The sequence below is a fragment of the Lithobates pipiens genome, unplaced genomic scaffold, assembly GCF_037356315.1.
Source record: "Lithobates pipiens isolate NorthernLeopardFrog02 unplaced genomic scaffold, aLitPip1_a1.2 Scaffold_25, whole genome shotgun sequence".
In the NCBI taxonomy this organism is placed as follows: domain Eukaryota; kingdom Metazoa; phylum Chordata; class Amphibia; order Anura; family Ranidae; genus Lithobates; species Lithobates pipiens.
In genome coordinates, this window is record NW_027507787.1 from 200220536 (window position 1) to 200231872 (window position 11337).

The window sequence follows — 11337 nt, forward strand, 5'->3', positions numbered from 1 at the left end:
AGTCTCTGAGGTGGTTTGTTCCATCTTTTGCTGACAGAAACCTGGTAGGGTAAGGGCACCTCTTGGGTGTGGGTCTGTCAGTCGTCAGTCTGTGCCTTAACTTCTGCTCCAAGAGCAAATGTATGGGCTCATTATTGTGAGACAAATAATGGCCGTTCCAAAGTCAAGTAGGAACATGAGGTCTATCTTAAGATCTCAACTCGCTGAACATCCTTCTGTTTTCAGATAGGTTAGACGATTCAGTGATGCCCTCTCTGCAAAAGGTAGGTTTCATGTGGTGGTTTCTTTCCAGACTCCTCAAGTATTTCTGTAATTGCAGTGGAAAGACTTTTTTTTTTTTTTCTTTTTTTTTGTGTGAATCTTCCCTTTGGGTTGGCCATAATTCAGGAGGATTCTCAAAGCTTCTAGCCCCAGTGCTGGGCTTGCTGAAGACACCTCAATCTTTGCTCAAGAAGCAGTCAATTGCAAGGGTTCCTTCGATATATTTCTTCTTCTTTTTTTTTATGTATAAAATGTATGTAATACAAAGTTATTGCAACATCCAATATACACATTTTATGTATTCAATAATCATTTACAGCAACGCTATTCCAGATGAGCCCTAGAAGAAAGGTATTCAGTCCATCACCAAACCTGACAGCTCTTTATCAGGACTTTCAGGTCAGTAATACAGTCCGGACTTTAGTCTTTTAGCGCAATGCCTAGAAGTACCGGCTTGTTCTTCGACTCCTGAGATACAAAGATAACCAAATTCTTGGCACAGACGTGAACCAGAGGCTCATCACATCCTAGAAGGACTTTGGTGGTAAGGGTGGGTTTGCCCAAGTCTCCGGCTACCATGTTAGGAGTGACCAAGATCATTGTGCCAAACTTCCCGTACTGTGTCACCACAACCAGAATATGATCAGTGAAGGCAGAGCTGACCACTTGGGTAGTACATCCATTAATCACCTCTTCAGCTTGTTTGGAGGTCACCACAGGCTGTCCTTCCATGTTCCCTCACCTGCACCTCTCCTCTACACTCACCCTCTGATCCTCGATATATTTCTACAGAAGGAAGCTGCGTTTGGGTCAAAGCACGTTCTCTTCATACAGCCCTACTCCAGGTCTTGATAGAGGTTCATTCCCTGTCGGGAACTTGAGGATCCAAGCATTGCTTTGCCAGAATGCTCTGTTTCCGGGGTGTTGCAGAACAAAGATTGGTGCTTGGTATTCTAACTTTTTCAGGAATCTTGAAGATAACCACTGATGCCAGTCTCTCTAGGACAAACCTGTTCTAGCTTTGATTTGGAAATGCCTTTGCAGGCATATATATATATCAACCACCAGCATGGCACCAGAGGCCTTGCGACTCAGGTAGGTGTACCACATTCTGTCAGTACAAATGCTGTCTCCATCGCCAATACATATTCCAGGTTTAATATAATGGCAAGGGGAACTCTGCAGTAGAATCCACTAGATTCCAAGTTCTACAACAATTGGGACAGATTTGTTCAAGACAAGAATCCCACTGCCAATGGTGGTACATACGCTGGTAGCACCTTAAGGTCTGGTTGTCCCTTATTTGACACTTTTTTTCCCTGTTTAGGATTCTGCCATATCTGTTGTGAAGAATCCATAAGGTAGTAACACTGATATTAGTGTTGGCCACATTTTTTTGCCTGGCGTGAAGCCAGGAAGTGGCACCTGCAGAAATATGTGGGTGGGAGGTTTTCTCTTTTTCCAATCGGTAGAAGGAAGGAGTTTGGCCTTAAGTACCATTAAGGGTCAGGGTTCTTCCCGATCCATTTTTTCCAGAGGTCATCGTTTCTCACTCCTTTTTTTCATGCCTCATACAGCAGGTAACTTGAACATTCCATCTGTCAGGCCACTCTTGTGTCCTTGGAACTTGGATTGGCCTTGACTGTCCTTGTAGAGGCCACTTTTTGAACCAATCAGGGAATTCTGTTGGTCCTTGTATCTCAGAAGGTGGCTTCTTTGGTTTCTATCACTTCACGAAGTGGAGTGTCGGTATTGGCGGCTCTTTCATGCAAGGAGCCATTCTTGCTTAAAGTGGTTTCTAGTTTTTCACTTGAATCAGGACAGTGCCTTGCCTTTTTGTATTTCTCCGCAATCCGCAGGAGAAAGATTGCTACCTACGCTAGAGGTAGTTCAGACGCTCAGGGTCTACTTGAGTTGTCGTCACAAGTCAGGAATCCTGGTTGTGCTGCCAGAAGAGCCCAGGAAGGGCAGGCGTCATCCAGGTCAAACATTTAGCAGTGGATCTGCCAGTTTATCAATGATGCCTATAGTTTAAATGACAAAAAAATAATTTTCTGGGGAGAGATTGATTCTCTACCAGGGGTGGGAGTATCTTGGGCTATCCATCATCGGATGTCTGTGGCCCAGTTGTACAGGACCACTATTTGGTCTTTGGTGTATACATCTACAGGGTTTTTACCAGGTAGATGTCATTTGCATTTGCATAGAAATTACTGCCTTTGGCCTCAGCGTATAATGGAGTAGGTCCTCCTTTGGCAGTTTCTATAATAGTGTCTCCCTCCCCTCAGGGGCATTGCTTTAGGACATCCCAGATAGCCATTATTATGGTGCTCTGTGTCCGTTGATGTACGATAAAGAAATGCAGCTTACCTGTAAAATCCTTTTCTTGGAGTATATCACGGGACAGATGTCCCTCCCCTCTTTTCTGGGATCTTCATTGCTTACTACAAAAACAGAGGTACTTCCTGTAGGGGAGGGGTTATATGGGGGGAACTTTCTTTCTTTTGGTTGCCTGTGCTTAATCACCTAAAGGTAGCGTATAACCCAGATAGCCATTATTATTGTGCGCTGTGTCCCGTGGTGTACTCCAAGAAAAGGATTTTACAGGTAAGTTGTATTAAAAATATTTTTTTTGTTGTAACAAGTGTTACGGTGTCAAAAATTCAAAAAATTACATAAGATACAGCCCATATTGCTGTATGCCGTATTGCACACATATGTCTGTAGGTTAGCTGTGCCCTTCTGCCAAAGTTGTGAAACTAAAATTGTCACAGTAGTTTTCAATATTCTTTTCTTTCATCTTTAAGTATTATGGTACTTTTTAGTAGAGGTATCCTATGGTGTTAATTTACTAAAACTGGAGAGTGCAAAATCTAGTCCAGCTGTGCATGGAAACCAATCTGCTTCCATTTTTTTTTTTTTTTTTTTTTTGTGAAAGCTCAATTGAACAAGCTGAAGTTAGAAGCTGATTGGCTGCCATGCACAGCTGCACCAGATTTTGCACTCTACAGTTTTAGTAAATCAATGAATGTGTCCACCCTGTACATACACTGAGTTCTCCCAAATCTTCCCTGTGCATTTCAGAGCCTCTTCCAGCAGGCTGCACTTCTGCATGTGTGCATCACAATCTCCATTCATTGTCATGGAAAGAATATTAATCTATGGTCACAACATTACATAGACATTCCATAGAAATGAATAGACTATGAAGATGTGTGAAGGAAGCATTGTCCATCCCAAAAACTTTTGGAAAAATAATCAGAACCATATACCGTAGCAATTCTTTTGGGAGCTAGGGAAGTGTAAGACATGCGTTGAGAGATGTGGACACAAAGGATAACTCTACAGCTATCTTTTTTTTTTTTTTTTTTTTTTTTTTGAGTAAAGTGGGAAAGGTTAGATCTTCTTTTAGGTTTTTATAGTTGCCTATGTCCCATCTGGAATCTGGAAATTCACCTTATTTGTATTGGTGTCCACAGGGATAGAAAATATAAAAGTATACAGATGTTACCAAAACATGTGATGAGGTGAAATCTGCCATTGGGGACAAGTGTCTAAAAATAGATTTGCCCTCAATTTGTTGATCCTTCTCCTCACTTTGTATTGCATTTCCAGGACAAGATGTGAATCAAAATCTCCCTAATGGGACACATCCAATAAACTTAATTTTTAACAATTCCTTACTCTATAAGACTCAAAAGAAAAGTTTGGTCTATAGATGTACAAATGCATATGTTGTGTTTTTTTTTTTTGTTTTTGTTTTTTTTAGAAACTTCCTTGAAGATTTTTACTTCCTTTTTGTTCTGTATATAAGGATCATACCCATCCCCATTATACTGCATCCTTCCTTACACTTGGCTCATTGGCCAGAAACACTTAGGGGTCTATGCATAAAAACTTTGCTGGCGCAAAAAATCTTCACTCTAATTTGTGTAATTTTGTTAATTTCCTAGGATGGTCGACACCACCTAATGGCAATAATGTGGTATTTTTCTGATTGGGGTGGTAGAAGAAAAACGCCTCATTTCCACTTGATGGTGTGAACAATCCTTGGAAATATATTAAGCAAATGTAATACTACCCCCATATGCGCCGCTGTCATTAGCTCGTTTTTCCCCAACAGGACAGAGGCCATCAGTCATCCAAGCATCCACGCACTCTGGCTCCAGTGAAACAGTCTAGGGCAGTGAGGGCAAACCTTGGCACCCCAGATGTTTTGGAACTGCATTTCCCATGATGATCAACTACACTGCAGAGTGCATGGGCATCATGGGAAATGTAGTTCCAAAACATCTGGGGTGCCAAGGTTTACCATCACTGGTCTGGGGGATGTCCTTTTTTAAGATTTATTTGCTTTTAGAAACTTTCCATGGTGAAAGGGGTTAGGGAATGGGATATGTCAAAACGCTTGGTGCTCAACAGTTGGAAGAAAATCTATATTAATAGTGTAGTATTGCCATGCTTAGGACAAGAGGAAATCTGAATTTTATGGCAGTTTTAGAAAATAGTCATATTTAACAATATTAGATTAGAAAATGGACTAGGTAGCAATTGTATGATATGCTACTTTTATTTGTAGTTAAATGTACAATTCTGTGAAAAACGTACCTATCACCTTGTTCTGATAATTATGGATTCGCCTAGCTAATGCTGGCTGACACCTGTGATGTTATTCACATGCTATTGTTTGTTTCTTATAGAGGAGAAAACACAGATTGCTCGGGGGAAGCAGAAGTAAAATGTTGATTGTGTTGCACTGTGGTTGATTTATGTGAGTGATTTCTTTTACATTATCATCATGGCCTTGTTGTATTGCTGTGTGCTAAGGGCAATACGTACCTGGTTTATTCATTGCCTTCCTGATCATTTCTGAAAAATGTGATTGTATGTGAAAACATTATTCTGTGATTTTATTTTCTTCGGTCAAAAAGACATAAAACAGCAATGGACAATGCTGTAACCTATAGAAATCAAAATTCATCTCTGAGTAAATTGAATTGCTTCTGTGTGTCTTTGAGAGGGGTTAGCACTCTTTTCTGGTAGCGATGGATCCAAGGTGGAATTCTGTCTGCATGGAATTTGAAAGTTGTTCCTGTGTCTGTGAGTTCCTTACACCAATGTTTCTCAAGTAACCCCCAACAGGTCATGTTTTTAGGCTTTCCATTATTTTGCACAGGTGATTTGATAAGTTTCACTGCCTTTGTAATTAGCACAGCCATTTTATCTGAGTGAAATCCTGAAAACATGACCTATTGGGGGTACTTGAGGAGTTGTGAAACATTCAATGTAACCTCTGAAGGTTAGATGATTATCTATCTGATTTATCTACAAGAAAATGGCCGATGGACTGAGATTTTTACTACAAAAAAATGGCCACAGGGACTTCTCTTATGGCCCTCTATTATCATTTTAAACAGCCATTAGATCATTTAGAAAATGGCTGCGATGTTTTGCGAACATTGACTTCAACAAAATGGCCACCGATTGACTTCCTGTCCCCATTAGATAAATCCAATCCCTAGTCAATCAATCCTGTTCCCCTGATGAAGTCACGCGATGTGACGTAAGGTGTAAGGTGTAAGGTGTAAGGTGTAAGGTGTAAGGTGTAAGGTGTAAGGTGTGGCCAGAGTGAATAGTGGACTGGAAGTGACATGAGAGGCGATCAAACTTTGTTGTTTTTACATTTATGCGTGTTTTAATTCATATTGATGTAAGCATTAATTTTTCTTTTTTAATTAAATTGTTCCATTTGAATAATACACTATGGGAGGCATTCTATCTATTTCATTTTGGCATGTGGATTGGAGAGATTAGTGATATTTTGAAAGCATGGAGCCTGGATTCCATATAGAGGAGATAAGGAAAGAAATACACCAAGGAAAGGACCATCAGCTTATATATTTATCCAGAAGAATTTCTGTTCACATTGAGGTGAGAGCACTGAACTGTTTGGTGAAAGCACTGTGATTAGTAGAAGTTCAACCTAGAAGGACTTTATTATTCATTTATCCAACTTATTTTGATATTTGGACTTTTCTGTTGGTTTATGAACCATTCATGATATTGATTGGACTGGACACATTGTTTTCTGGATTATGATGTTACTCTGTGTATAACACTAGAGGAATTGCACAAGATCACTTTTATTTATCTATTTCTATTTGTGTGTACTTTATATATAATATATTTTCAGATTTTTTTGATTACATATTAGTTGAGAAACTTTGCCTTGCACAGTCTAAAAATATATTAGTAGGTTAATTAGCTTCATAATGTGGTGTCAGCGGTTTTAAAACAAGTTGCTTCTCAAAATAAGATTGTGTTGTGGCATAGACACCATAACTCTAGAGTAACCACTCTTCAAGAGTCCACATAACACACGCTGCAATCAATATTCCACAAGCAAATTAAATACATTTTATTGAGTAATGCCAAAAAATATAAAAATGTCCTCTTCAAATTCATACCCTTCACCATATATCTTATTAAAAAAGACAATGTTAAAAAAAAAAAAAAAAAAAAAAAAAAAAAAAAAGACAATGTTGTCTTAACACATGCAAAAAATTTCTGCATGTCTCTGCGGGTCCCACATAACTCACATGGCAGTCATACCAAGGCTAACACCAATGTAATATTAAGATCAAAATACGTATAGAATGTCTACTTACATGTAGCCATGTATATATGTGGCAACTCTAGAAAAATGGAGCAGCTATGTTGACTATATGACAAAGTACCAAATTATTAAATTGGAATGCATGTCTCCTGTTAAAATATACATGTTGTTCCTTACTGACCACTTTTGCACTGTTCATGGTGATAATTGAACTGCTGGTAAGTCAATATAGCCACGTGCCCAGAAAAAAGGGTCCTTCAATCAAATGTATGGAACGTATCAGATCTCATACAGTGCCTTGAAAAAGTATTCGTACCCCATGAAGTTTTCCAAATTTTGTCGCGTTACAACCAAAAATGTAAATGTATTTTATTGGGATTTATGTGATAGACCAACACAAAGTGGCACATAATTGTGAAGTGGCAGGAAAATTATAAATGGTATTCTAAAATAATAAAAGATCTGTATACAGTGCTACCCCAACCAATCCGCAACCCCCTAATATTGGGTTAAGTTCGAAGAGATTCCGCCGCAGGTTCCATAGCAATAGCCTAGAGGGTTGGAGATAGAGGGCCTACCAAGTTCTCCTAAATAATGAAGCTGACAATCCTCCCCCCGTTTTCACTGCAGCTGTGGGATGTCTATACAGGACCTGCAACCATTCTATAAATACCATTGGGAAGCCCATTCTGCGGAGCCCTTCCCACAGAAAGGGCCATTTAAGAGTGTCAAAAATGTTCTATATCTAGAGAGGCAAACACCCTAGAACCTATATTAAGATGTGAAAAATGGATATTGGTATATAATCTTCACAGATTCACATCAGTGGCTCTGCCGGCCATAAACCCCATCTGGTCTGGATCAATAATGCTAGACAACATAGGTTGTAACTGTTGGGAAATAAGTTTGTTCAAAATCTTGAAATCTACATTTCAATAGATTAATAGGCCTATATGAGGCACAAGAGGATGGATCTTTTAGGGGCTTATAAATTGACTATATGGGCATGGCTCATTGAGTCTGGCAAAGTTCCCTCTTTTAGACAATTAGAGAAAAGTGTAGTTCATAAAGGACTAAGTAGATGGGCCTTGTAGAATTCAATTGGATGGCTGTCTGGTCCCAGTGACTTCCCCATGGGAAAGGAACAAAAACCAATGGTCGAAAGGACTTCTTCCCGATGTTTGAGGACTTGCTAATGTCTCCCTCTTTTCCGATAACCAAGCCAATGCTATGGAGTCCAGCCGAGCTGCTAACTCCATTGGCTGTAGATCGGGAGTCAACTGGGATGTATATAATGTCTGATAGAATAGATGGAAAATCTCAAGAATTTTAGGCTGTGTAGATACCATATCTCCTGAGGGGGTATGCATTTCCAAAATCTGAATACTAGGCTGTTAACATTTAGCCATCATGACCAGAAAATGGCCATTATGACCCCCCCGCTCGAAAAACTTCTGCTTATTTTTTATATAGATTCCACTTCATAACCTCAGCAATATACAAATGAAAGGCGTAAAGCATTGAAATTAGCCTCTGAAGGATCCACAGCATATTGGGCTATTTTTTCATCGACTATGGCCTGCAAAAGATCACTGTTTGCTCGTTGGACCCTATTAACCGCTTTAATAACGGGCATATATTGTCTCCTAGTTATAGGTCTTAAAAGCATCCCATGTTATTGCTGGAGTGGAAGACCCTGCATTAAATTCCCAGTACTCTGTTAGAAGGGGCAGAATTTTAGTAACCACATCTAAATGTGAAATCAAGTGGGTTCCCAATCTCCACTCGGCTGCATCCCGAAAATGATGAAGACTAAGTGTGAACATTAACAGAGCATGATCAGATAACCCACTAGTCAAATATTTAATATCTACCATATCTACTAATATACCCGAATCAACAAAAGCTAGATCTATACAGGTGGCAGTCTTGTATGAGGATGAAAAACTACCAGGCCTGCCATCTGGGCCCAGGTCGAAAGCGCTCTGGAAAAATATTTGAGTCTATCCAAACCAGGGTCAAGTATAGTGTTGAAATCTCCCATTATCAGTAACTTGGCTGGACCATGCAGAGAGATTTTTTCTGAGAGACTATACAATAATGTCCCTGAAAAAGGAGACGGGACATACACACTGACAACTATATATCTCTGGCCCCACAGGAGAAACAAAGCCAAAACATATTTATCTTGAGGGTCTGAAAATACATCTGCCATCATGCATTGTAAATGTTTACTAATCAACACCGAGACCCCTCTAGAGAATGTAGAATATGTAGCATGATGAGCCTTCTGCACCTAAGGCTTCTTAAGTGCTAAAAGCTTACTGCCCATAAGATGGGTTTCTTGAAGTAGCACTACATGTGAAGAAGAAATTTTCAAATATGTAAATATCAGTGCTTTTTAAATTTTGAATTAAGGCCATGGGCATTCCATGACAAGATAAACAAAACTTCTTGGTCACATGATGTCATCTAAGAAGTAAAAAAAAACAATGCTTAAATAATAGATGGCATTGCAAAATAATGGATCTTAAAAGCAGCAAACATTTGAATAAACTAATTTTGTACAAGTAGAAAAGACACAATGCCTATAAGTAACCAACAAACAACAACCATATGTCTTTTAAAAGAAGAGTTGGTGGAGTAGATAATAAAGCCGTCCTCATCCTCTGTCACCCAGGCTTAGAGTAGTTTGCCTTTCAACGCATCTGCCAAAGTGGCCTATTCCACTGGATCCTTGTCCACAGTCACTCCTTCTGTAGCCCCACCATCGTGCATGGAGCCGTCACTAGAATTATTCAACCACTGTGTTGGGTACATGCTGCTGGAGGATGCACAGCGATTTGAAGGCTCCAATGTTGGTTACCAGGTTGGGGAAGGGAGTAACGTGAGCCTAGAGAGAGGGGGTGCCCAAGAAGGACAAGAAACTGGCAGTCATGTTCCTCCAGCTGCAGCATACTGCCAAGTTTTCTCCAAGGACGAGAAGGGAGGGGATGATGAGGTTACTGACTGTACTTGGGTGCCTGAGAGAAGAGAGGAGGCGACGGCACAACTCCGAGGCAGAATTTTCTCTAGGGGGCAGCTTAAAGGCAGCCCCCCTATTGCATCACATTGCAGGTGCAGGGTGCTGCTGACTCCCCGCTAACTTTTTAAAAGTTCCTTGGTGTGAACCTTTTTCGACAGGTGTGCAGCAGATTGCACTGTTGCTGTTTGCAACCTATGTCTGAAGCGATCAAGTGTGGCCAGAACAGCAGCCGCTTGAGCACCACATGCTTGACCAGACATGACGACCTGCCATGCAGTCCATTGGCAACAGCACTTGAAAGACCCCCACATCAAAGGAAAAGGTGGACTTCTAGCTCCTCATCTGGGATCTCCAACCCTACTATACCTTCAGTTCTCTCAAGAACCTGCACTGAGAGGAGTGAAGATATAGTAATAGGTGTCCCAAGTATTTGTAGCCAATAATGCTAGCAGTACACAACTTCAGCCAGGAATGCTTATATGCGAAAATAGCACCAACCTTCTCTCCGCCCCCGACAGGGACGCTTGACCCATGTTTGACACACATCCTAAATTTAGTGGTACAGCAGTTCTTGAGCAGGTACCAAGGCTTACAGGATCTCTTGAGGCAGGCCAGAAAAGTCTGTGGTCGTTTTCACTGGTTATACAATGCCAGTGCTTGGCTGGCTAACATTTAAAGGGAATGCAACCTGCCCACCAATAGCCTCATTTGTGACATGCCCACCAGGTGGAACTCAACGTTGGCAATGCTGCAGTGACTGCACACACAGCAGCGGGCCATCAATGAGTACCTGTGGGAGTATAGCACCAGGAAAAAGGCAAGGGAGCTTGGTTTCCTTAAGCCACACCAGTGGCTACTGATCAAGAATGCATGCACTGTCCTGTCACCATTTGAGGAGGCCACAAGCATGGTGAGCAGCGACATTGCATGCATCAGTGGCACTGTCCCTCTAGCCTTCCTGCTGGAGCACACGCTTCATGGAATCATGGACAGAGTACTTGAGGCAGAATAGTGGGAGGAAGAGGAGAACTTCCTTACCTCTCCTAGACCTCCCTTTATCCAGATAACATTCCTGCGGGCCCGCCAAACACACAGGAAGAAGAGGAGGAGGATTGTGTCAGCATGGATGTAGAGGATAACACTCGGCATTCTTCAATTGATGATTTTCAGTCCCCAGAAACCCAAGGAGTTGTACGTGGCTGGGAGGAGGTAGCTACGGATCATGTGATCCTTGCTGACCCAGAGGACTCAAAATCGAATGCCTCTGCAAACTTGTGCTGCATGGCCTCCCTGATTCTGGAAAGCCTGCAAAAGGACCCTAGGATTCGTGGTATCAAGGAGAGGGATCATTACTGGCTGGCAACCTTTCTTGATCCACGTTACAAGGGTAAGGTTGCAGAACTCATCCTGCCTTCGCAGAGGGAGCAGAGGATGA

At 41.1% G+C, this 11337-nt stretch overlaps 1 pseudogene; it reads right to left on the reverse strand.

The window, feature by feature from the left end:
• Positions 1 to 567: 567 nt before the first annotated feature.
• LOC143929984 (proteasome assembly chaperone 3 pseudogene) lies at positions 568 to 995 on the reverse strand (annotated as a pseudogene).
• Between the last annotated feature and the right edge of the window lie 10342 nt (positions 996 to 11337).